Consider the following 15,015-nt stretch of genomic DNA (forward strand, 5'->3'; position numbering starts at 1 on the left):
TGACCAGTTTGATTCCCAAGGAAGACCCATTAGCAGGCGGTGTAGGAGAAGTGGTCACATTGAGCGAGAATGCCAGCATTTAAATGTGAATCTCCCCCAGGCCAAGGACTAACCCTCGGGAGGAGAGCGCATAGGTCCAGATCAGTCAGAGTGGATTCCCCGATACATTGGGCGCTGTCCTGTGGTCACTATCCAAATAGATGGAATCCCGTTTGCAGCATTGCTAGATACCGGTTCGCAGGTGACAACAATACAAGTGTCACATTATGAACGACATTGGAAGCTACATCAGCTATTGAAACCTCCACAAACATGGATTAATGTTATTATCAGTAATGGACAGATCATTCCCCATCAAGGATATTGGGAACTAACAGTCAGAGTTGGACAGACCGAACTACCACAACAAGGCCTGATAGTGGTTGACGTTCATGATGACGAATTGCCCCCAGTGGTCCTAGGCATGAATGTGCTGCAGAACTGTTTTGAAGAACTCATGGTGGCCCTGAAGAAGGATCTGGGCTTAGCCCCATCGTCAGAAAGAAGAGTAATCCAGCAAACTCTCCGCTTGTTGCATGGACACCAGAAATTTGCCAACCCAGATGGAGAAATTTGCAAGGTCCGAGTGAGTGACAGACGACCAATATTGCTGCAACCAGGTACAGAGACTATGATATGGTGCAGGGCACGAATGGGTCTGCGTGGTCAAAATTATGAAGCCTTCGTGGAACCAGTATTGGTGGAAGGGAATGAGTCTGTGATTGCGGCACGTAGCCTAGTAACTGTCACCCAGGGTAGAGTACCCATACGTCTGATAAATGTCAGCGATCAAGTTGTTAGATTATGGCGATGCCAGTCAGTTGCCAAGCTATCAAGAATTACCTTTCAAGACGTCTTGAACCTAGAGGTTACTGCCACGCAACATACCACCCAAACAGAAATCTGTCCTGATAAAATCCCTGATACTCCATGGTGGGAGGAAATACATATTGGCGACAAAGACACTCCAGATGAATGGAAAGATGGAGCCCTGAAAATTGCCAAAGAACATCACCAAGCATTCAGCAAGCACCCTATAGACTTTGGAAGAGTGGATGTCATCCAGCATACCATCCCAAATAGTTCACACCCACCAATAAGGGAAAGATACCTTCCAGTACCTCCGTCTCTATACCAACCAGTGAAGAAGTTGATTCAAGAAATGAAAGATTCAAATGTCATACGGGATAGTCACAGTCCCTGGGCTGCACCCCTGGTGTTGGTTAGAAAGAAAGACGGCAACATTCGCTTCTTTGTTGATTATAGGTTAAATTATATCACCCACAAGGATGCCTATCCTTTACCAAGAATCGAAGAGTCACTGACAGCGCTAGGGTCAGCCGCATTCTTTTCCAAATTGGACCTGACAAGTGGATACTGGCAAGTACCAATGGCCCCTGAAGATCGAGAAAAGACAGCTTTTACCACATCAATGGGCTTGTTCGAATTCAACAGTATGCCATTTGGGCTGTGCAATGCCCCAGGAACATTTCAAAGACTGATGGAGTACTGTTTAGGCCATAAGAATTTTGAAACGGTCCTCTTGTATCTAGATGACGTCATTGTTTACTCTAAGACATATGAAGAGCATTTGAAGCACCTGGGAGAAGTGTTGGATGTCCTCATCAAGTACGGTTTAAAAGTCAAGCCGTCAAAGTGCCATTTGCTGAAGCCAAAGGTGCATTACCTGGGACATGTTGTCAGTGCTGAAGGAGTCATCCCAGATCCAGACAAAGTGGCTGCAGTGAAAGATTGGCCGACCCCTACCACCATTCAGGAGGTAAGAAGTTTCCTTGGATTTGCGGGGTACTACCGCCGCTTTATAAAGAACTTTGCCCAAATTGCAGCACCCCTACAGGAATTGTTACGAGGCCAACCCAATTGTAAGCTACAGAAGAATGTGCCGATACTCTGGTCTGAAGCTCAAGAGGCCTCCTTTAATAAACTCAAACAGATGCTAATTGAAACCCCCGTGTTGGCTTACCCAGACTACAGCCGTCCTTTCCATTTGTACACAGATGCCAGCAAGAAAGGATTGGGTGCTGTGCTTTCCCAAGTACAGGATGAGAAAGAAAGGGTGATAGCTTATGGAAGTCGAGCCCTTAGAAGTACAGAAAGAAATGATGATAACTACAGCTCGTTTAAGTTGGAATTCCTTGCACTCGTGTGGGCCATTACTGAGAAGTTCCGGGACTACCTTACTGCCACTTCATTTGTAGTCTTTACCGACAACAACCCCCTGGCTCATTTAAACACAGCTCGGCTGGGAGCTTTGGAGCAATGATGGGCATCCCGACTAGCCAACTTCAAATTTACTATCAAATACAGAACAGGAAAATCGAATGTGAATGCAGATGCACTGTCCCGGCTGCCTACAGTAGAAGAAGTGGACAGAGATGAGAAGAATTGGGAAGAGGTGGAAATGCCTGCTTTCTATGCACAATTTGCCAACCAAAATGCCATGACAACAAGGACAGGAACCCCGCCCCCATCTAAACAAGTGCCTCTTAATCTACAAACAGAGAAAGTACATTGGGCTCAGGTCCAGAAAGAAAGCAGAGTCTTGGAAAGTTTAAAAACCCTTCTTGAATCTGGAAGAGAACTCAGCAGGAGTCAGCGTATCAGTGCCGATCCAGAGTTGGTCAAACTGTTAAGGCAGAGAAGACGGCTATTCATGGGAAAGGGTCAGCTATACAGACACACTCTAGATCCAATCACTTATGAACGTGTGAATCAGATTGTGGTGCCCCGGCAGGACACCAGCATAGTCCTCGAAGCTTACCATGACCAGTCTGGTCATTTTGGGTGTCAAAAGACTGAAGCCACTATAAGAAGACGGTTCTTCTGGATTGGAATATGAGAGGACGTTGAAAAATGGTGTCAAGAATGTACTTCATGTGCAGTGAGCCGAAGAGAGCAACCTGGCCAGAAAGCGCCACTACATCCTATTGTGAGTCATAAGCCGCTGGAATTAGTTGCACTTGACCATGTGAAGCTGGAGCCAAGCAGAACTGGGTTCACCCATGCTCTGACCATCATTGACCATTACACAAAGTTTGTTGTAGCAATGCCCGTGAAGGATTTGACAGCCAAGACTACAGCTGAAGTCTTCTGGAAAACCTTTGTTCTACCTTATGGATATCCCAAACAGATTTTGACGGACCAAGGGTCTGCGTTTGAGTCACAATTGTTTCAAGAGTTCTGCACCCTCTATGGCTGTAAGAAGTTAAGAACAACTGCGTACCATCCACAATGCAATGGACTCTGCGAAAAAATGAACAAGACACTGATAGAAATGCTGAAAACTGTGCCTACTCATCGAAGAGCAGATTGGCCCATTCTTCTTCCAGAGCTAACTTATTTGTACAACAATACCGTCCATTGTTCCACCGGATACACTCCATACTTCCTGATGTTTGGTCGTCAAGGCAAACTACCATCTGATATAGCTATGTAAGCTCAAGTCAGCGATACCATCAATCCACTACCACGAACAGACTGGGTAGCAGACCATCAGCGTCGCCTGAATGAAGCCAATGAAATGGTTGAGAACCGGATGAACGTTGTACGTCAGAGACAAGAAGAGGACTATAATTGCAATGTCAACGCTGAACCTTTGAAAGTTGGAGATCAAGTCTGGTTAAAGAAGAGCCACAGAACCAGCAAGCTAGATGACTATTGGGAACCAAGGCCGTACACTGTGAAAGCCATTCCTCATCCAGAAATAGAAATCTACGAGATTGGAAAAGAAAACGTAGAGAGTACCAAGGTGGTACACCGTAATCAGCTGAAACTTTGCCTGTTGAAGGACTCTAGAGAGGAAACCATTCCAGATGAGACACCCTCTGAGGGAAGACTGGAGTCACCCATGGAAACTGCAGGTAATATGTTCCCGTTTGACTGGCCTTTCGGTCCTTGGATGCAACTAGGTGTCCCACAAGTTGTCCCTAGCCAAAGTGTGCCGATTGAGTCCCACCCAGTAGTTGTTCCGAGCTATTGTGAACTTATTGACCCTCATGCCGCTACTACTTGTGATCCTCCTAGAAGGTCGGAGAGAGCCACCAAAGGTAAAATGCCTGAATGATACTGTGACTGAATAGACATGTCTATGCTACAGACTATTTCTATGGAGCCCTATAGTTACATTTGACCCCCCAGTTGGCTCATGCAGCCTTGATTTGATTTTTGAGACCCAGAGACTGTCCTGAACTTTATTTTGAAACCCATGTTGCGCACGGTGCGCCACATCTCTATTGAGTCTATTGAAGTGCATCGCAAGGATTGTCGGCTGTACCATGCGCCTTGCAAATGGTGCCAGAAGATATCTTGCCATATGGACGTTGTTGCTGGATATATTGAGAGACACTAGTTTTACAGTATTGCCTTAATATTTTTGCCTTTCAGGAATGCACTATGGACATTTGCTGTTATGATACAAAGTTTACCTTTAATATGTGAATATGTTATATTGCATATTTTTGTCCCGTTTTTATTGCAGGGGACGACCCTGATTTTACCGGGGACGAATGTGATACCCAGGAAAATTGCTGTTTATTTACTGTCATTGTACTGTTGCTTTAGTATGCAGGTTTTAATGTGCTTTATTCTGTAATCATGGTTGGTACTGAATTCACTTCCATATATGACTCAGCAGAAACATAAATTGGCTGCTTCACCTTTAAGATGTATTCTCCAGAGAGAGAGGAGGGGTGTAGCTAGCTGGGGACAGAGGAACGAACCTCACGCAGTGCAGCAGTGTGAAGCAGAGCAGAGGAGAAGTGTGCAGCAGGGTGCAGGCAGAGGAGAGCAGACAAGTCAGTGTCTAAAGTTGGATTCAGGGAGATGCTGCAGCAGACATGTGGAACTGAGAGGAATTCTGTGAGAGGATCAGCAACAGCCATGTGGAAGTGAAAGGAGTGCAGGTCAGTGTGTGTTGCATGTGGCACCGAAGCCAGACAGGGAGCTTGGACACTTCTGAGAGTGCCTAGAGCAAAGCAAGGAGCTTGCACACAGCCTAGAATCCCCAAGGGACACCATTCCTCTGTGATAGTGCAACTGGATTGGGACAGTCAGCAGCACACCTTCCAGCACAGCACAGTATAGAGAAGAAAGAGGGGCAGAACTCACAGCACACTTGGAGGAATTACAGACAGAGTCAGGGAGGTGAAGCAGATACCACCATTTGCAATACCCTGTGATATGTTTATACTACTTATAGACATTGCCTCTGTAACAAAAGTAACCACCAAGCATATTGTGCCCAGTAAAACTGCTGTCAAAGTTTATTGAACCCTGTCTCCTGGAACATGGGTACACCACATAACATCCCAGGGGACAGAGAACAGTGTATCCTACAAGCACCACTTATTTCACTGGTTCTGCGGCCCGAGGCGCGGGAGAGAGAAAGTGCGCCACCGTGACCAAAGGGCGCGAATACCAACTTCAGCTCAGAGAGCCCCGCCCACCGCGACTCGGCGCCCGCGTTACCACATTAGTAAGCTGGGAAAGGCCAAAAACCATGGCCCTTCCCACTCTGGTAATGCTAGCCTGCTGCTGCTATTTTGTATCTGTCTGGTTATGAAAAATGGGGGGACCCCACTAAGTGTTTTTAAAATAAATAATTGGGGAAAAAACGATGTGGGCCCCCCCCCCCCAATTATCATAATCAGCCAGATACAACACAGCAGCAGCAGGTTGACATTACCGGGGTGGGAAGGGCCACGGTTTTTGGCATTTCCCAGCATAAAAACAGCAGCCTGCGACCGCCCCTGTGCATAACCATCACCACAGATGGTCGAGTACTGGATCGTACCCAGCTCTTCCAGGAACCCTTGGTAGCGGTGGGTATTGGGATAATAATGGGGGTTAGTGTTAGCCTTTTCATCTGCTAACATTAAAGGCAATGTGTTACCAGAAAAACATGTTTGTTTTTTTTAATTAAACATTTAGTGTGTGGGTGATTAAACATTGTTCAAATTTTTTTTATTTTTTTCACGAGTCAGGAAATATTATAAATTTATTCTAATTTATAGTATTTCCCATTTCTGGTCACTAGATGGAGCTATTCCCAAAATTGCAGCATTGCAAAATTGGGTAAAAAGCCCTCGCTCTAGTGAGCTCTCAGCATCCCCCCCCTCCTTTATCCTGGCTAGTGCCGGGATAAACGAGGGGTTTGAACGGTCTAACCTCCTACACTGTGTGTCGCCATTTTTTGAGCTAACACACAGTGTAGTAGGTTTACATACAGTAGTAAACACACACAAACACGAACATACATTGAAATCTCTTACCTGCTCCTGCCGCCGCGGCTCCCTCCGGCCCGTCCGCTCCGTCTGCTGCCGCTGGTCCGAGTGCACAAGTCCGGAAGCCGCGACCGGAAGTAGTAATATTACTGTCCGGCCGTGACTTCCGGTCCACAGGAAAATGGCGCCGGACGGCGCCAATTTCAAGTTGGACTGTGTGGGAGCGGCGCATGCGCAGTTCCCACACAGACGCCGTACACACAAGTGAATGGGACGGGAGCCGTTCGTCGTCCCTATGGGACTGTGGCTGCCGTATTCCATGTCTGTATGTGTCGTTAATCGACACACACAGAAATGGAACCAAAAATGGCAGCCCCCATAGGGAAGAAAAAGTGTAAAAATAAGAAAAAGTAAAACACAAACACACAAATAAATATAAACGTTTTTAATAAAGCACTAACATCTTGAACATATGAAAATTTTTTCTGTGATGACACTGTTCCTTTAAGCCTCGCCTTAGTACACTGTTGATCAGTCAGCGGCCATTGCTAAGGCGGTAGTAATAAAGTAAAAAAAAAATGCATAAACAGAAAATATATTTTATTGAAATAAAAAAAAACACTACCCTCGTAAACAATTTTATTGAGAATAAAAATAAAAACGCCATCATCGAAGTAGCCCTCGAATCTGAAGTAGTCCATCATCCAAACCTGTAAAAAAAACACAAAATAAATTTATAACACATAACAAAGCAATTATTATACTTACCTTTCCTGGGTCCAGTGCTGGAGTCGCAATATCAGCGAACTACGCTGTTTCCGTAACTTCGGGAGTTATAAGGAGCATCAGCACTAAATGTGCCTAGGCAGTATCAATTCTAAATATGGCCCTGCCTGTATCAAAGCCTACCATATGTGATACTGTCTGATGGGTCCTGTAGCTAAGCCTATTATGTGTGATACTGTCCGCTGGGCCCTTTAGCTAAGCCTATTATGTGTGATACTGTCTGCTGGGCCCTGTATATAAAACTATTATATGCGATAGTCTTCTGTTCCATGTATCCAGAGCTGCACCATCGATGAGGCGAGATGAGCTTTATAGAGTAATGGCTCTTGAGAGCTAGAGACGCGTCAGACGGGGGAGACGGACGCTTTATGTAATTTGTCCACTTTAAGCTGTTCAGCTTTTCCGCTGGCTATTTAAATAAATAAAGAAGATTTATATCCGCTATCCTGAAGAGTCACATAGTCCTGCCTCCAAACCCACCTTTCCATGTTTGATTGACATCCCAATGGCTGATACAACTTTCTCGGATGCGCCATTGCCTTGTACTACTTGGGCACGCACCGTGCAGTGAGGTGTACTATTCCCGGCGACATAGCTGCACCGCCCATGCCAGGGAAGTACAAGGCAACAGCGCATCCGCAAAAGTTTGAGGAGGCTGCTAGTTGTGTAGAACAGTCAGGATGATCTCAATCAAAATCTGGGAGGCCTCATTTAAATTTTCGCCTCAGGCAGCAGAAAATCTAGAATCGGCCCTGCATGTATCTAATCCTATCATATGTAATACAGTCTGCTGTGCCGCTTTATGTAATCCTACCCTGTAACATTGCTATAGGGGTTGTAGTCCTATAGATATGCTGTCTCCCTTTATATATATATATATATATATATATATATATATATATATATATATATATATACACATATTTTTTTTTAATCAAGTAATTTTTTATTTATTTTCAACAAATACACAACATTCCCGTCACAGTGACGCAACAGAAATATCCCACCCCCATCTTCCAGAGTATGCTTGTTCATGTATACTTAATGATCATTACCAAAAACAGTGTCAAATATACATAATGCATAATACCATATATATATCCAGGACATATGCACATAAGATTTAACATAATCCCCCCAAGATTGACCAGGTTTCCCTAAGCAGTGTCTATTATCCTCCCATCTATCTTACCCTAGACTGCATCCCAGCTGCAACCCCCGCTGACATAGTCAGGCCCCTACTTTCCACCCATGGAGACCATATTTTGTCGAAGGCCTGTGCAACATTCCTAGCCGTGTATACAAATCTATCCATGCGTGTCAACCACGTAACTTTATTTAAAAATTCCGATAACGTAGGCGGTTCCTCATCCAACCAATGCTGTGCAATAAGTTTTCTTGCCATATACAGCATACCAGCAACGGCCACGTTAACATGTTCTGAGACAGAAATATCCTCCACATACCCCAGGACACATACAAAAGGAGTGAAATCTATCGACACCCGATACACAGAAGAGATAGTATCTACTACCTCCGACCAGAACTGCTGCAGCCGCACACATTGCCACATCATGTGCATCAACGTGCCAGGTTCCCTACCACACCTAGGACACTCTGAGGTGTCCCTGGCCCCAATTTTATTCAGAAATTCCGGCGTTCTGTACACCCGATGCACCAGAAACAGATGGGAAATCCGGTGTGCCTCATTCAGAGATAGTTTCGGGATCCATGACAATATATCGCTCCACTGACCCTCTTCTATAGGCCCAATATCACCTTCCCATTTATGCCGAAGCAGGGAAGGGGAGTCATCCAGGAATCTTATCAGAAGACTTTTGTATATAAAGAAGATAAGGCCAGATGTGCGCCTAGTCTTACTAATAACTCCTATCAGGACATTGTCCATCAATGTGACAGCTTTACTCCTATGCTCCACACCGTACACATGTCGAACCTGCAGATATTTGTAAAATTGGGTATGTGGGAGACTAAACTCCGCCCGTAAACCTGAGTATAATTTTAACTCCTGACCATCCAACAACTGACCTATTCTACGAACCCCGTGGTCTTTCCATAAAGCAAAATCTGTCAGAGAGCACATATGGGGTAACCACGGCGTATCCAAGATAGCCGTATACAACCAGTAATACCCTGAATATTGCGAATACTCCACCAGACCTTGTGTATCAGATACAACGTTGGATATTGTTTAGTATGTAGTTTAAACTTATGCGCCTCCAGCGCCTCGTATAATGAGTCTGAACATAAGAAATGCTGTATGAGCAGCCTAGTGGAATCAGCTGGGTCATCCCCATCCCACCCTCTGAGGTGTTGCAGCTGAGAAGCCAGATAATACAAGCGGCGGTTAGGAACCGCCAGTCCTCCGTCTGTCTTATCTCTTTGCAAAGTCTCCAGTTTAATGCGTGCATGTCCTGTGCCCCATATAAGAGACCGAAATAGCCTGTTAACCTTGTAGAAGAACCTCTGAGGCAACCATATAGGTGCATTCTGTAAGAGATACAACAGCTGGGGCATCCAGATCATTTTGATTAAATTACATCTTCCAATGACTGAGAGATACAGTTTATGCCAGACGTCCAGCTTAAGTTTAAATCGGGCCAGTAAGGGGGTCAAATTCAATCGTTCAAATTCCTCCAGTTTCATGGATATTTCAACTCCTAGATATTTAAAGGAGGTAACACACTTCATAGGGAGATCAGTATAGGGCACCTACGAGAGTGTATCATCTACCTTCATCAGGACCGACTTGGACCAGTTAATTGTCAATCCCGAGAATCGGCCAAACTCCCTAATAGCAGACATAGCTGCATCCTAGGAGGCAGCATCATCCTCCAAAAACAGTAGCATGTCATCCGCGTACAACGCCAGTTTCTCCTCCTGCTCACCATATCTGAATCCAACAATGTCAACCGAACCCCTAATCAATACTGCTAATGCTTCTATGGCTATGGCAAAAAGTAACGGAGAGAGCGGACACCCCTGCCTTGTACCCCTACCCAACGGGAATGCGGCAGTCAAACAGTTATTCACTCTGATTCTAGCTACAGGTCTGTCATATAACATCTGGATCCAGGAGATAAACGAATCCCCAAAGCCCATCTTCTGAAGTACTGCCCATAAATATGCCCATTCTACACTGTCAAAAGCCTTTGCTACGTCTAGGGAGCAGATTACCCGTCTACCCGAGTTGTCCGCTGGAAGTTGTAGATTCAAAAATAACCGTTTCAAATTAATGGCCGTGGATTTATTTGGCATAAAGCCAGTTTGATCCGGGTGTATGATTGATGTGATAACCCTGGAAAGGCGTATAGCTATGGCCTTAGCAATTATTTTAATATCTACGGGTAGCAGAGATACCGGTCTATTAGTCTGTTAACAAGGGGTCTTTATCCAGTTTCAAAAGAACCACTATCACTGCCTCCCTCATAGTATCAGGCAAACTCTGGTTCCTAACAGCAGATACAAAGACATCCAAAAGATGCGGAAAAAGTATGTCCCCCAATTTTTTTAAAATTTCCACCGGATGGCCATCCGATCCCGGAGCCTTTCCATTTGCCAAAGATGCTGCCGCCTCATGTAGCTCCTCCAGAGCCAGAGGGGTCTCTAAAAATTAATTATCACTGGGAGCTAAACATGGTAAGGGGATAGCCGACAAATAAGTATTCATCTGTGTCGCAGACATATGAACATGCGAACTGAGGGGTTGTATTATATTATACTGTATATTGTAATGCCGGGGTGAGGGAAAGATACAGGTCAGGAATCATATCTACTACTTGGTTTAACATCGCTGGACACTTGTATCCCAAACTTGTGACCCATCTTTGCTAGCAGTCAGGGGACACTACTCACCTAACTGTTGTCATCATATAAGTAATAAAAGCAGGCGGCAGGGAGTGGACCTGTCCATGCTGCCTGTCACCCTGACATCCACAGCAATTAGCTGCAGCATTGTAGGGGTAGGGGTAGAAGAAATAAACTGAGATAATATATAATACACCTAAAGCTACAAAAAAACAATTTTTAGGTACTGTTCTCTGTTCTAGATGTTTCTATTGATTGGGATTTGTCCTAATACATAGTCTTTCTTACTCCTAGCATAAGAGTTGGTGACAACCACACGTCCCAGGAGGACAGATTAAAGAGTAAGCAGATCCTTCCACCTCACATCACATAATGTTCTACATTCAGCTGGAAGTATTCAGTAGGAAAGTCCACGGTCAGTGTATTTTATTTCCTGCATCTCTACACGATCGCACAGGGCGTATTACTGGTCAATACTGAAAAAGTGACGAGCAGGCAAAATGCCCATAAAGAATGATAAGGAGGGTCATGTGGCCCCAGAAAGGGGTAGTAGTGGGGAACTTTGGATAGTTTGGTAGGAATGGGCATAGTGTAGGTAATGGGTTTCTTTGTCCAAAATGGAGTAGCCACATGGCCTTGTTTGGACCAGAAAGTAGGTGTAAGGTACTTGTGTGAGGGGATAAGGAAAGAAGTAAAGGTAATTTGGTGAGGGGATTAGTGGTTGAGTAGTGTAGGGGGATTTTAGGCAGTGTTGTCCTGCCAAGTGCATTCACGACGCGTCAAGATCTGGTAAAAGTATCTGCAAGGGTTTGAGGGAGGTGGGAACTAGGGTGTCGGTGGCTACTGCAGTTCCTTGCAGCGTGGCTGTTGGTGTTCTCTATCTCATGGTGCCACAGGCTGGAAGTTCAGTAGGCCTAGTTTAGGCCTACTAATTCCGGTGTGAAACTGGGGGCGGCCATACCACTACGATGCCATAGACAAGGAGTTGAGTGATATACGTTACCCAGGCACAGGTGGCAATGGATACTTGTAGAATTTTTTTTAATATTTACAGGACTCAAGCTGAAAGCAGTGGATTGGACCAGGATATTGTCATGCATAGAGCCCCAACAAGTCATGCAGCATAGTGTGTGTAATGGAACGTTTGGAGGGGATGGCTGGAAATAAGTGTCCTGGCATCTTGGAAGCAAGGCAGGTATCCTCAATGGTATTAGCATAGCAACATTTTGATGAGGTGACATGGCAGGATGATGGGCCAAGTGGGAGGGCCCTTGCGCAGGGTTCCTGGGTGGGTGAGGGCAGCATGACCCCAGGAGGGCTTCATAATCTGAGCATGGGAGAAGGGCACCTTTGGGGTTGCCAAAATGTTTACAACACAGGGTACTGGCACAATTGTTGTAATTACAGAAACAGAGTGTCTAGACGTGAAGAGCAGCGGAAAAGACAAGGCACTACAGGACCACCGGTAGGACAAGGTGGCAGTATGACTAGAAGTGAAGCAATGGAAGAAATAGCATGGCAACTACAAGTGGGTGATTCTGATCTGTCAAATGGTCTGATGTTGAGAATAGATGGGCAGATGGGCAAGACGTTAAAGATGCTGAATAAAATGAGCTAACAGGATGAAGGAAAAAGGTAAAAATGAGGAAGGGCGATACTTGAAACCAATCTTTTAGTGGAAAGAGTGGTGAAAGTTTGTGGCCAGGACACGTTTGCTGACCTCTACCTACTCACACTTGTCCCAGGAACTGTTGGGAAAGATAAGGGAGGAAAGGTTTGTCTCGTTTTTGAGATATTTAGGAAAACTGTAACGGCAAAATAGGTGGGGTAGCTGTCAAGAAATAAAGAGGTAGAGGAGGTTATTAGGGATTGGGTGAAGGGATTTTTTGAGTATTGCAGTGTTATGGTGGTCTAGCAGGGCCCCTTTTTTATCAGGTGTCAATAAAAAGGGATGGTGCTCAGAAAGCAGGCTGGTAAGTATAAAATAATACAACATCTGTTACATCTAAAAGAAGCATCAGTAAACTATGCAATAGACAAGGAGTTGAGTGAGTTGCATTAGCCAGGCAGGATCTGCCAGCATGGGTGACAATGGATACTGGCAGAATGTTTTTGTGCCTACAGGACTCAAGCAGGCAGCAGTGGAAGGGGCTAGATATTGCCACAGATGTAATGTCCACAAGTAATGCAGCATAAGAACGTGGACTTGGGATTTAAAAGACTGTTCTGTGGAGATGGCGTACATTTGTTGGCGAAGAACACAGTTAATAATAATAATAATAATAATAATAATCTTTATTTATATAGCGCCAACATATTACGCAGCACTTTACAATTTAGAGGGGACATGAAACAAACAATATCAGACATTACATAGTGACAAAGTTCATTTGGAGTTCAAAAAGTGTAAAAACAATCTCTTGTATCATCACTTCATCAGACCTGGTGGTTTATGAAATGTTTTTCTAATAAAGACCTCATGTTGTCAGGTGGACCATATTTTCTTCTGTTTGCTGTACATTTGTTGGACAGTGGTGGTCAGGGAGTCACAAAGATTGGTCAGGGTGATCAACGGCTACCTGAATAGGGGAGCAGCTGGTGCAGGCGGGCACAGTTAGCCCTGAAAGCAGGATTGGTTGCCTGGTGGTGCAGAACAAGAACGTGTGATGCAATGGACGGTTCAAAGACAATGGTGTACATTGGTCGGACATCGGTCTTGATCTGTTAACAACCTGCAAGCACGGTAGAAGATGGTTTAAACAAAATTGTAATTGGGGGCATGGCTTAGACATGTAGCTTCACGGAGCTCCGGACATCTTCAGCCGAACTTCATTAAATATCTCATCCTCACCTGGACTAAGAGACATGCCAAGGGGGAAAGTTAGACCCGGAACGCCTGGTGCCCCTCGAGATCCCTCTCTGGCCCGCTTTCTACAGCCGACAACACCCCAGCAGCGTGGGAAAGACAACCGCCTGCATCGCACAGGACGCGCCTGAGTTCTCGCATCCCGCTTGGACGCATCAGCCGACAGACCGGCGGGGGCAGCAAGCAAAGTAGCAAGCCAGTCAGAGCCCTCCCTGTCTAATATCTCCTTCAGGGGAGCTAACAGTGCTGCATCAGCCATCTTACTCTACCAGAAATGTAGAAGCAAAATAGTCATATGTTCTCTTCCAGAGCTTGAGGGGAGTCAAAGAGGAAGAAACTCCCCCAGGGTGCTTATTTAATATGGTTGGGAGGACCCGTCCTATCTGTAGTACTAAACCAATACCCAAATTTGATCCCAGGTTGCTGGGTAAATCCCTTAAGGGGATATACCCGTTAGTCACCAGCACCCAAGCTTAAGCAGCAGGGGAACAACGATTATTACAGTTGCTCTCTTTTCAACCAATTCTAGGGAATAAACTTTAAGGGTATGTGCACACGAGAAGTGCCTTTTACGTCTGAAAAGACAGACTGTTTTCAGTAGAAAACAGCTGCCTCGTTTCAGACATAAAAGCTCCACCTCGCATTATGCGAGGCGTCTTTGACGCTTGTAATCTTGAGTTGCTCTTCATTGACTTCAATGAAGAACGGCTCAAATTACGTTGCAAAGAAGTGCCCTGCACTTCTTTGCCGAGGCAGTCAATTTACGCGTCGTCGTTTGACAGCTGTCAAACGACAACGCGTAAATTACAGGTCGTCTGCACAGTACATCGGCAAACCCATTCAAATGAATGGGCAGATGTTTGCCGACGTATTGTAGCCCTATTTTCAGACGTAAAACGAGGCATAATACACCTCGTTTACGTCTGAAAATAGGTCGTGTGAACCCAGCCTCAGTCCTCCCTAGGACACTTACAGTGAAGGAAATAAGTATTTGATCCCTTGCTGATTTTGTAAGTTTGCCCACTGTCAAAGACATGAACAGTCTAGAATTTTTAGGCTAGGTTAATTTTACCAGTGAGAGATAGATTATATAAAAAAAAAAAAGAAAATCACATTGTCAAAATGATATATATTTATTTGCATTGTGCACAGAGAAATAAGTATTTGATCCCTTTGGCAAACAAGACTTAATACTTGGTGGCAAAACCCTTGTTGGCAAGCACAGCAGTCAGATGTTTTTTGTAGTTGATGATG

The sequence above is a fragment of the Rhinoderma darwinii genome, chromosome 2, assembly GCF_050947455.1.
Source record: "Rhinoderma darwinii isolate aRhiDar2 chromosome 2, aRhiDar2.hap1, whole genome shotgun sequence".
NCBI lineage: Eukaryota > Metazoa > Chordata > Amphibia > Anura > Rhinodermatidae > Rhinoderma > Rhinoderma darwinii.